The sequence below is a fragment of the Aquarana catesbeiana genome, linkage group LG04 (genome assembly GCF_042186555.1).
Source record: "Aquarana catesbeiana isolate 2022-GZ linkage group LG04, ASM4218655v1, whole genome shotgun sequence".
Lineage (NCBI taxonomy): Eukaryota > Metazoa > Chordata > Amphibia > Anura > Ranidae > Aquarana > Aquarana catesbeiana.
Genome location: NC_133327.1, coordinates 474,176,528 through 474,189,421, shown reverse-complemented (window position 1 = coordinate 474,189,421; position 12,894 = coordinate 474,176,528). Strand labels below are relative to the sequence as shown.

The 12,894-nt window shown below is 45.4% G+C and overlaps 1 pseudogene; it reads right to left on the bottom strand.

Moving 5' to 3' along the window:
* Positions 1 to 579: 579 nt before the first annotated feature.
* LOC141141271 (uncharacterized) lies at positions 580 to 8,517 on the bottom strand (annotated as a pseudogene).
* Positions 8,518 to 12,894: the final 4,377 nt, after the last annotated feature.

The window sequence follows — 12,894 nt, the reverse complement described above, 5'->3', positions numbered from 1 at the left end:
CACATGTGTTATGTCCCCAGATCGGCAAAAAGGAGTAGACAAACAGCAGTAATCTCGGAGGCAACTGGAGTTAAACTCGATCAGGCTACGAACCAGGTTTGCTAATGAATAGAAAAGTCATGACTCACGTGGTCCCTCAGCCGAGGGAGCCCGTTGTCGCCTTCTTGAATGCTGCTGGCGGGGGGGCTGGCAAGACCGCTGAGCAGAGGGACCTGGACGGCCCGTTGGACGCGGGACCAGCGAGAGCCAGTTTGGGACCGGGATCGGTTCCACGCCAATAAATGTAAAAAAGGCTGGTAGCTCTGCCTGTGTACATAGGGTAAAGGAGGCATTCCCATTTCTGAAGGTAACCGCCAGAGGATACCCCCATCGATATGTGCATCCCTGTCTCTTGGATAGCTCCAGAATGGGCCTCAGCATCGCTCTTCTCTGTAGGGTGGCCCTGGATAAATCTGGTAGTATCTTGATGGCAGCCCCATTGAATTCCACCTCTCCATGATCCCATGCCTTCCGAATTATCAGCTCTTTTTGAGTGTAGCGGTGGATCCTGCATAACACATCACGGGGTCTATCAGGATCTTATGATCGAGGCCCCAGAGTTCTATGAACCCGATCTAGCTCTATTGAAGGTGGGGGCGCACCCAGGACCTTCTGGAAGATCGCCACCACCGTCTCCTCCAGATCTTCCACGCCTGTTGCTTCAGGGAGGCCCCGCAGCCGCAAATTATTGCGGCGACTGCGGTCCTCCAAGTCCTCCAAATGAAGCTGCAGCTCCACCGCCGTGGCCGCCTGGGAGTCCCGAGAATGTTCCAGCTCTGTGACTCTCTGAGTAAGAGAGGAAATTGAGGCCTCTCCAGCTCCCATCAGATCCGAGATCGTCTGCAGCTCGGCCCTGACCTCTTGGATGTCTCTGGTGTGTGCCTCCTCCACCCGGAGTATGAGGGTTTCAATGTCCATTTTGGATGGGAGCGCCTCGATGTCCACCTTCGTGGGAAGGGCCTGTAAGATGGCGCGGAGGTCGTCTGGCAGTCCGATCTGATTCTGGTAGGAGCTCGCCATCTCAGAATGGAAGATAGCCGGTGATGCTGATATGTCCTCTGAAGCGTTGGACAGGGCCGGAGAGGCAGGTAAGTCCAGTGTGTCAGCCTCTACCCGATGCAAGTCACGGGGCGCTGTTGCAATGGCGCCCGGTGATCCCTGCTGTGAGTTGCGGAAATATCTCCAAATACCGTTCCGTGAAGACGGTGGCTGGCTCTCGTTCTGTACCTCTTAGAGGTTAGCATACCTCACTGTCATGTAAATAAACCGTATGCTGAGCGGTTGGGAGAAAGGTAGAACAGGAGCTCTCAAAAAACACCTCCTCACTTGGCCATTGCTAAGCCACGCCCCCTCCCGTTTTTCCTTTAAATGCTTTGATCTGACATGCATGACTCCATCTTGACCTATCCTCTCCCAAGTCTAATAAGTTCCCATGTTATCATTGTTCTGCCAAGCAGAGCCTCATAGGGGGCAAAGCCAATGGGCCTGCAAACTCTGGAACTAATGGTTGCCAGAACAAAAGGTAATTTCTCATCCCAAATGGTACCTTGCTCATTTACAACCTTTCTATGAGCATTTTTAATTGTCCTGTTCATTCGTTCAGCCTGTCCTGCAGACTCAGGGTGATAGAAGATGTGAAATTTTTTGATGACACCAAGGAGCTTACATGTCTCTTGCATTACATTACCTACAAAACCTGGCCCATTGTAACTGTCTAGAACCCTTGGTATCCCCCACCGACCTAATATTTCTTTGACCAAGATCATTGCAGTAGTAGTGGCAGTACAGTTTTTGGTAGAGAAAGATTCAACCCAGTGACTGAAAGAATCTACAACAACCAGCAAATATTTGTTCTGGTGTGCAGTGTAAGGTAATTCACCTATGTAATCAATTTGTATTCACTCCCATGGGAGCTTGTCTCCTCCGTGCTCCTCTCCTCTTGCTATTTGCGGGTTCATGCCTGGCACACATCAAACATGATGAGATATGATCCTGCATGTGTTGTTTATTTTGAGGCCACCATGCTACATGATCTAATCTCTCTAAAGCTAAAGGAAGTTTGGGGTGTCCACCAACAGGAGACCCATGAATCCATGTAAGAATGTCTTTCCTCACACCTTTTGGGGTAACCCATAAAGATAAGCTGTTCTTGTAAATTATTAATGACCATCCTTCACTTGCATTTCTTAACCCTCAAATTGTATGGGCCCAGTCCCGCACACTTCTTTTAGTTGAGCTAATTCCTCCTGATCCTGATCTTCATTTTACCCAACTCGCATGTCCTTTCTTCAATTCCTTTTGCTTGAGCACGTGTGAGGGCAGACACTGGAAATGACAAAGTATACTCTATATGAGATAATTCGGGGGATATTACTGCAGCCTCCTTAGCCAATCTATCTACATTATTGTTCCAGTATTGCTCGGTTGTCTGTTTTCTGTAGGCCTGTACCTTTCTGATATTCATTTTTGAAAAAAATTGCATTTCCTCCTCTATCATTTTCCATAAGGATGTATATCTTATCTCACTGCCATCTGTTCCTTTAAAGCCCATCACATTCCACCATGAAAGATAGACAACTGCACCCTTACATACCTGGTCTGATTCAGAAACAATGTTAATGATTGCACTGTCACCACCTAGAACTTGCAGAAGTGCTGCTATTTCCACATACTATGCAGAACGAGCTCTACATAAAGATTAAAATTTTCTCTGTACCTTGCCATTTTTTGCCATACTTTTAGAATATTTGTTTAAGGCATGGTAATCTATTGTCAGCCCGAACCACTTTGATGACTGGCCAGGCTGGCAAATTTCATATTGATGTACCTTGCGCCTCCAATTTCTTTATAGCTTCTGTTATAGGTCCTTCCAATAAAATCATTGTATTCATCCTACCACAATCTTTTTTATGTTTAGCCATTATGTCTTCAGATTCACACATCCGCCTATCCCAACAGCTGTCCCATTCTCCACGTAACACACCGACAGGCTTTACTGCTGCTGTTACCAATTCCATGGGAGGATGCTACACATGACCTCGTCCGTCATCTCCAGACATCATCAATAACTTCATGTTTGCAAGATCAAGCACCAGACCCTGCTGCACACAGACATCAGCACCAATTATGTCCTGATTCTGACAAACGTCACACTTTCACTTCTCTCCCCCTATTTGGATATCAACACCATGCACAAAAGGAGCTTCGATGGAATGTCCAGTGACACCTGTTCTAATTTTCTAATTTTCAGGGACAACAGATTTACTAAAACTAATAGCTGCCCCACTATCTAACAGCGCATTAACACTAAGTTCCCCCTAATGTTACATCAACAGTGGGCCGCCCCCAGGAGTCTAATGTTAAATCAGTTAAGCATTGGCAGGATGGCGTGGGGGGCTTGGGAACCCTAACAATCACTGGTAGAGGGTGGCACAGCATTTTCCTTTTCTACTGCTATTTTGACCCCCCTGCTTTTATTTTTTCCATTTCTTTATGTATCTTATTCAGCTCCTCCTGCAAACGATCTCTCTCACTTCTTATTTCACTAAAAGGCTGTTTGCTAGGCTTTTCCCTGGTTTCTGGCCTTCTATAACTACCTGAACTGTTATAATTTCTTCCTTCCCAAGGTCCTTTAAAATCAACTCTATTTTGCTGACCCTAGGCTCTAAAAATTCTAGCTGCATCAACCGCAAAACTGTCCTCTCTGCATCTCTGCACTTTCTCCTCCACAAATTGTCTGCTCTTAACTAAATATCATTATAATCACTAGGATCAGGTGTAACAGATAAAATGCCTTCCCTGACATACAGTATCTCACAAAAGTGAGTACACCCCTCACATTTTTGTAAATATTTTATTATACCTTTCATGTGGCAACACTAAAGAAATTACAAATTGCTACAATGTAAAATGGTGAGTGCACAGCTTGTATAACAGTGTAAATTTGCTGTCCCCTCAAAATAACTCAACACCCATCCATTAATGTCTAAACTGCTGGCAACAAAAGTGAGAACACCCCTAAGTGAAAATTTGCAAATTGGGCCCAATTAGCTATTTTTCCTCCCCGGTGTTATGTGACCGGTTAGTGTTATAAGGTCTCAGGTGTAAATGGGTAGCAGGTATGTTAAATTTGGTGTTATCGCTTGCACATACTGGTCACTGGAAGTTCAACATGGTACCTCATGGCAAATAACTCTCTGAGGATCTGAAAAAAAGAATTGTTGCTCTACATAAAGATGGCCTAGGCTATAAGAAGATTGCCAAGACCCTGAAACTGAGCTGCAGCACGATGACCAAGACCATACAGAGGTTTAACAGGACAGGTTCCACTCAGAACAGGACTCGCCATGGTGGACCAAAGAAGTTGGGTGCATGTGCTCAGCGTCATATCCAGAGGTTGTCTTTGGGAAAAAGACGTATGAGTCCTGCCAGCATTGCTGCAGAGGTTGAAGGGGTGGGTGGTCAGTCTGTCAGTGCTCAGGCCATACGCCGCACACTGCATCAAATTGGTCTGCATGGCTGTTTTCCCAGAAGGAAGCCTCTTTCTAAAGATGATGTACAAGAAAGCCCACAAACAGTTTGCTGAAGACAAGCAGACTAAGGACATGGATTACTGGAACTATGTCCTGTGGTCTGATGAGACCAAGATAAACTTATTTGGTTCAGATGGTGTAAAGCGTGTGTCGCGGCAACCAAGTGAGGAGTACAAAGACAAGTGTGTCTTGCCTACAGTCAAGCATGGTGGTGGGAGTGTCATGGTCTGGGGCTGCACAGGGCCGGATTTGCCACAAGGCCACCGAGGCCAGGCCTCGGGCCGGAGTGGTGCAGGGGCGGCGCCGCTCCTGCGGTGGCTTCACGGCCACCCCCCCTTTCAGGCTGCCCGTTAAAGTCGATTAAGGGCACCAGTGCCCTTAGAAAAGATGGCCGCGAGCCGCCCACTACTGCGCATGCGCCGTTCCGAAGCCGGCTGGGCTCGGGAAAGCTCGTACGTGCTTGGCTAGGCCGAGCATGCGCAGTAGCGTGATTGCGCTGCCCAGCGCCATTTTTGAAAAGTTTGAGAAGTAATGTCAGAGAAGATGTTCCACCCTCCTCCATCTGGTGGCAGCCAGGCAGCGTGGCAAGTGACATCAACATCTGTTGGCAGCCAGGCAGCGTGGCAAGTGACATCTCCATCTGGTGGCAGCGTGGCAAGTGACATCTCCATCTGGTGGCAGCGTGGCAAGTGACATCTCCATCTGGTGGCAGGCAGGCAGTGTGGCTAGTGACATCTCCATTTGGTGGCAGGCAGCGTGGCAAGTGACATCTCCATCTGGTGGCAGGCAGCGTGGCTAGTGACATCTCCATCTGGTGGCAGCGTGGCAAGTGACATCTCCATCTGGTGGCAGCATTGCAAGTGACATCTCCATCCGGTGGCAGGCAGCGTGGCAAGTGACATCTTCATCTGGTGGCAGCGTGGCAAGTGACATCTCCATCTGGTGGCAGCGTGGCAAGTGACATCTCCATCTGCTGGCAGACATAGTGGCAAGTGACATCCCCATCTGGTGGCAGGCACCATGGCAAGTGACATCTCCATCTGGTGGCAGGCATAGTGGCAAGTGACATGCTCAGGGCTCCCAATGATTCTGCATTATGGGGAGTTGAACTATTTCATTTTACATTACAATGTAGAGCTGCATGATTCTGGCTAAAATGAGAATCACAATTTTTTTGCTTAGAGGATAGATCACGATTCTCTCACGATTCTCGCGGCGTAACATCATCTTTCACATTAAAACAAAAAAATTGTGCTAACTTTACTGTTTCGTTTTTTTTTATTTATTGAAGTGTATTTTTTCCCAAAAAATTGCATTTGAAAGACCGCTGGACAAATACAGTGTGACATAAAATATTGCAGCAATTGCCATTTTATTCCCTAGGGTCTCTGCTAAAAAAAATAAAAAAAAATATATATACATATATATATATATATATATATATATATATATATATATATATATATATATATATATATATATATATTCTCTAATGTTTAGGGGTTCCAAGTAATTTTTTTAGCAAAAAATATTGATTTTTAACTTAAGAAAGAAGTGTCAGAAAAAGATTTAGACTTTAAGTGGTTAAACTTCCTGCATTTACACGTTGTTTAAAGCTTGGCAGTTTGCCCAGGTTATTTGTTTACACAGAGAAGTTTATCCCTTTGATCTAAGAAGGAAGTTGGATACAATGTTTCAAGTTCTAAACTTGGCAGACTGCCTGGATGTTTTCTTTTGACAGCTGAGTGAACAGATAATCTCTCCACTTGTTTATATGAAAGAATTGGCAAACTCAGCAGGAGAGATCGTCAGGGGAGGTGAATCGAGATCACGATTTTTTAATGATTAATTGTGCAGCTCTATTACAATGTAATGGTAGAAGTAATGTGTTTCAATCATCCTGACACCATAACAACCATGGTGCCGGGGATGATTGAAGCACTAACACCAGCCATTGCCCTGAAAAATTGCCCGCAAAAAATCCTTACCCATCGCGCGCTTACCCTGAAGTATTTTTAGTCTGTACAATTAAAGCCAGTTATTTTCAGTATTCTCATGTGTGGAGATATGTTTTTAATTAAACTATTGTAGCAGTCATCGATAAAGGACAAGAATGGTGGTGTGTGTGTGTGGGGGGGGCGGCATTGAAGGACCCGGCCTTGGGGCAGCAAAGGGAGTAAATCCAGGCCTGGCGCTGTATGAGTGCTGCCAGCACTGGGGGGCTACAGTTCATTGAGGGAACCATGAATGTCAACATGTACTATGACATACTGAAGCAGAGCATGATCCCCTCCCTTTGGAGACTGGGCCGTAGGACAGGATTCCAACATAACGACCCCAAACACACCTCCAAGATGACCACTGCCTTGCTAAAGAAGCTAAGGGTAAAAGTTATGGACTGGCAAAGCATGTCTTCAGGCTTAAACCTTATTGAGCACCTGTGGGGCATCCTCAAACGGAAGGTGGAGAAGGGAAAGGCCTCTAACATCCACCAGTTCGGTAATGTCGTCATGGAGGAGTGAAAGAGGACTCCAGTGGCAACCTGTGAATCTCTGGTGAACTCCATCTTCAAATGGGTTAAGGCAGTGCTGAAAAATAATGGTGGGCACACAAAATATTGACACTTTGGGCCCAATTTGGACATTTTCACTTAGAGGTGTACTCACTTTTATTGCCAGCGGTTTAGACATTAATGGTTGTATGTTGAGTTATTTTGAGGAGACAGCAAATTTACACTGTTATACAAGCTGTAGACTCACTACTTTACATTGTAGCAAAGTTTCACTTCTTCAGTTTTGTCAGATGAAAAAGACGTAATAAAATATTTACAAAAATGTGAGGGGTGTACTCACTTTTGTGAGATACTGTATAATGCTTCTAATAATATTGCCCTGTGAACCAAACCATCATGTTCAAAATCTGGATTTCCAGCCATTACATTTTCCATCACACTGCTAATTCTATCTGCAAGTTCTCATATGAGCATTCATTCTTCATCTGTCTAATTTTTCCTGACAAGGACACATTTGCTGTCACACCATACAATGCCTTTAACAATTCCTTTAAAGCAATTCCTTTTAGTTTTATGATGCTCACCACAATTTTGCAAAATCCATGCCCACAATTCATTGCCTGCACTTTTCTGCAAAATTCCAAATTCAAGTTGTATGTGTCTCTGACTCTGCAAATCACAAAACCATTTCATTAATCTATTTACATCATAGCGGGGTACTTGTCCTATCTCTCTTGCAATGGCTTCCATCTCCTGTGGCTTTAAATGTTTTGTGATCAATTGAACGCCACTTGAATTGTCAGTGTTCAATACAGTGGTTGTAGTGGTTGTAGCTCCTAAGCTGCTGGGGCTGCATTAAACCCATTGCAGGGATATATTGGCTTATAATCTTTGGTACCAAGCTTAATTTTAGAGGTATCATTTTGATACGTGTAATTAGATTTTTCTGCCAATTTATCAAAGCAATGTTAGCAGCATGTTTACATTCCTCCAACTGTTTCTGAACAACTTGTATTTTTACTGACAATTTCTCATTTACCCGACTTAAATCATCAAATAATTTAGCCTTCTAAATCGGTGCTTCCCCAGTAGTGATAGCATGTAACCTGAGATCTGATATCCTCTCATTCAACTCTTTCTCCATAACCTCATCTCTGAGCTTGTTCTAGAATTTTCTGCTCTTTCCCCATAATCTGTACAAAAAGACAGTAGTCCCTGAATAATGATGCCCTTACGTTTCTTATCTTTTGTTTTCTTATCAAAGAAATATCAAAGAAACTATTAGATAAAAAGCATTTAATTAAATCCCATGACTGTCTATATTCTTGGGGAATCTCATAAGGTCCCCCATGACTTTTTATATATATTTAACAGCCACATATTCACATTCTCTCCCTTAGTGCTATTGTCACAACCAGACACAGACAAAGCCATTGTGCAAAAAAAAGAAGCTATTTAGAGAATAAGGAACAAGGTACACTTACCAACTCCTAGGCTTATAATCTTCTGCGGGTCCTGGTCCCAGGATTCAAAACTTCCTCCTCATGGTCTTCTGTCACCTCACAGGATTGTTGTCACCACCGACTTCTGTTACTAAGTCTGAAAATGCTCTTCTGGTCACTTGAACGGCACCAATATAGTGATGTAGTAGTTGTATGATGATTATTGATTAATTATTGCTATGATGCAAGTCATTTCAGCAGCAACTCAGTTCTTCTTGACATTTATTAAGACTTCAGAAAATCCAACAGAGGTACAGACAAGATATTCATACAACATTCAGATACCTTCCGAGAACCCAGTTTCTCCTGTCACATTTAAAGCAGAGGTTCACACAAAAATGGAACCTCCGCTTTTTGGAACTCTCCCTCCGGTGTCACATTTGGCACCTTTCAGGGGGGGTGCAGATACCTGTATAAGACAGGTATTTGCACCCACTTCTAGGCATAGACTCCCAAGGGAGTCTACACCTCTTCACTTCCTGATTCCCTTACCGAAGATGGCGGCGGCAGCATTTGAGGACCGAGGGACGGATCGGCCTCGGGCGCCCTGGACAGGTAAGTGTCCTTATTTTAAAAGTCAGCAGCTGCAGTATTTGTAGTTGCTGACTTTAAAAAAAAAAATTTTCACAGGACTTCCGCTTTAAGTCAAAAAGAACCTTCCTTTTTATACACCTTTTTTTCCATGGGTGACAAGGACAAGCAATTCGATTGGCCAGTTTTATTAGGCCTTTGATCTGCTTTTGTCCTACTGAGTGACATATAATGACCCTTAGCTGTGGACAACTGCAGTCATAAAATATCCTAATTTGCATTCTCTTACTACTAATTAGATGAACCTCCAGGGCCGAGGTGGTCTTTTATTAACATTAATTAGCACACAGTCATTATCTGTCCCTTTGATATGTAGAGTAAACCTGGTTTGGTAAGTCTTTTCTTTAATCAACAAGTTCCCTTTGAAATGCCTAATTAGATAAACAGTCTTTTCCCAAATTCTCATGTGGCCTTGCACATCATTAACCTCCTTTTGATGTGTAAAATGGATTTGTCAACTGCCTGTCCTAGAATGTCTGTATGTGTATAACATGTATACAACACAAGTTAGAGCTGCACGGTTCTGGCCAAAATGAGAATCACTTTTTTTTTGCTTAGAATAAAGATCACAATTCTTGCAGCGTAACATGATCTTTCACATTCTACAAAAAATTGGGTTAACTTTACTCATTAGTTTCATTAAAGTGTTTTTTTTCCAAAAAAATTGAGTTTGAAAGACCGCTGCGTAAATACTGTGACATAAAATATTGCAACAACCGCTATTTTATTCTCTAGGCTCTCTGCTAAAAAATATATGTATATATTATGTTTGGGGGTTCTAAGTAATTTTCTAGCAAAAAATACTGATTTTAAAGTGGAGGTCCACCCATCGCTGCAAAAGTTAAAAGCGAGCAGCTACACATACTGCAGCTGCTGACTTTTAATAATAGGACACTTAACTGTCCTGGAGTCCAGCGATGTCGGCACCGCAGCTCATGTTTCCATCAGCTGTAGGGTGCTGCCGCGGCAATAGCCAGTAAGGGAACCCAGTAGTGAAGCATTAAGGCTTCACGCCAGGTCAATACTGCCCATGCGCGAGGCACCCTTTGCGCTCTCCTACTGGCCTGGTGGCGGGGGAAGGAGGAGGGAGCCGAGCGGTGACGTCAACAGCCGCGGCCGAGATTCCCAGGAAGTGAGGACCCCCCTCTCCCACGAAAGGTGCCAAATGCGGCACTGGAGGGGGAAGGAGACAAATGAGCGAAAGTTACACTTTTGGATGGAACTCTGCTTTAGTGCCAGAAAAAGGATTTGTCTTTAAGTGGTTATTTTTTTTTTTTTTGATTGAAAATGTATACTTTATTTTGCAAGAAAATATACAAAAAAACAAGTACTTAAACAGGGTACATTCCAATCTGTACTGCGACGCAGCGCATAAATACACTACATAACAATACATTTCCAAGCATACAAAATAAATTACATTCATCCTGCGGTATGATGCCTAATGTGTTGTGCAGAGTAATGATACCCCGAAACGTCACATCATGCATGATGCCGCATTACCCTGAAAGCATTATTTCAAACAAATGTCACAAAAGTCAGGTCATACAGTCTAATAACATTCAAATGTGCAACAGGTGTGTTGAGGGGGGGGGGAGAAGGTGGGGTAGGGGAAGGAGAAAAGAGTTCACAGGCCCGAAGCTTTATTTGAACTGCCAAAGGATACACGGGGGAGGGGGGGAGGGGAAATCTTCAGACCTCCTCTTCCTCCTTGAGGTCCATCAAGTGGTAGTCTCTGAGCAGACTGTGGACCAGTCTGCGACAGTCCTCGATGGACATCCTCTCCCGCTGGTGGATGAGGCGCTTTCTGGCACACCATAAAGCGTCCTTAAAGCAACACAGCACCTGCCAGGCACCGTCAATGTCCTCCTGTGAATGAGTCCACAGAAGAGTCCGTTCAACACACCAAAGTGTGTGATAGCAGTCTGTGGTACAAAGTCTTTGAGTTCAGGTTCCAGGGCCCTCAACAGGTCCTGTGCAAAGGGGCACTCCCAGAAAACATGCAGAGCAGTTTCCTCCTGGATGATGCAAAAGGGGCAGTGCCTGTATCTGCACAGGTTTCTGGCATGCATGAATGTCCTGAGTGGCAACCCCCCTTGGATTGCCATCCATGCCAGATCTTTGTGCCTGTTGGTGAGTCTCTTTGAAGAAACATTTCTCCAGACCACTTTGCAAGTGGCTGAAGGGAGGCCTGGAACAGTCTCAACAATGTCCGATGCTCTAATCAACTTGTGGATAGTTTTTGGCTTCCACAAGTCGCACTTCACTCCATGTAGCCCCAGCTCATTAATAAACTTGAAGGTGTCCAAGTAGTACCAAGGGGTGTCCCAGTTGTAGGGGATGGAGCTGTCCCATTTGTCCCATCCAAGGGTCCTCCAAAGAGGCAGGAGGAAAAAACGGGACATGGAGTTACCACCAGAGTCCACAGTTCTGTCAACCAATGTCCTGCGGATGCAGTTACAAGCAAAGCACACCCTCAGTAGTGTAGCGATGTCGGGCACGCCCTTACCGCCTTTGAGGGGTTCCTTGAACATAACCGCCCGCTTCACTCTGTCCATTTTGGAGCTCCAGATGAAGTGAAACACCGCCCTGGTGATGGCCTTACAGGTGTTAACCCGGGGGGGGGGGGGGGGGCAGGCCTGGGTGAGGTACTGCAACACAGGGAGGATCTAGCTGCGGAGTACCAGTGTTTTGCCTTCGATGGTGAGTTCTCTGAGGCTTCAAAGTCCAAACTTCTGTCGCATCTTTGACAGTCTTTCCTCCCAGGACTTCAGGGCTGCGCTCTCAGCTCAAAACCAGACCCCAAGGATTTTGATGAAGTCCGTCTTGATGCTGAAAGGAATGGGTGCAGAAGAAGGCAGGAACCACTTTCCGAAGAGCATGACTTCTGACTTCCCGCAGTTGACCTTTGCCCCTGAAGCTTGGCCGAAGTCCTCACAGGTCTGGGCGAGTGTGTCGATGGAGCGCCGATCAGCAGAGAACACCATCACATCGTCCATGTAGAGTGAGCACTTGACCTCCCGTCTGTCCGGTCCTGGTGCGGTGATCCCTCTGATCTCTGGGTTCCGTCTGATGCTTCGGGTGAAGAGCTCTATACAACAAACAAAAAGCAGAGGTGAGAGAGGGCAGCCTTGTCTGACCCCAGACAAAATTGGAAAGGGGTCAGTTTTCCAGCCATTTACCAGCACCAAACTAGAAATGTCAGTGTACATTACATTCACATACGAACAAAACATTTCCCCAAGACCAAACCTGCGCAGAGCTCTGCACATAAACTCGTGGGAGACACGGTCAAAGGCCTTCTCCTGGTCAAGACTGACCAGGGCCGCGTGCACATGGCGGCCATGAATGTACTGGACCGTGTTCCGGGCAAGCGCAAGGTTGTCCGCAATCCTGCGACCAGGAATGCCGCAAGTCTGATCTGGGTGGATGATCTGTCCAATGACAGACTTCAGCCTGTTGGCCAGAACCTTGACGAGGATTTTGTAGTCCACATTCAGAAGAGAGATCAGACACCAATTTTTAAGATCCGATCTCTCCCCCTTCCGCTTATACAAAATCGTGATCATTCCCTCCCTCAGTGACGGAGGCATTCTGCCCTCCACCACCATCTCCTCGTACAGCTCGAGCAGGTCTGGGCCCACGAGATCCCACAGTGCTACATAGAGCTCAACTGGGAGACCATCGCAGCCCGGGGTCCTGCCTCGCCTAAAGGATT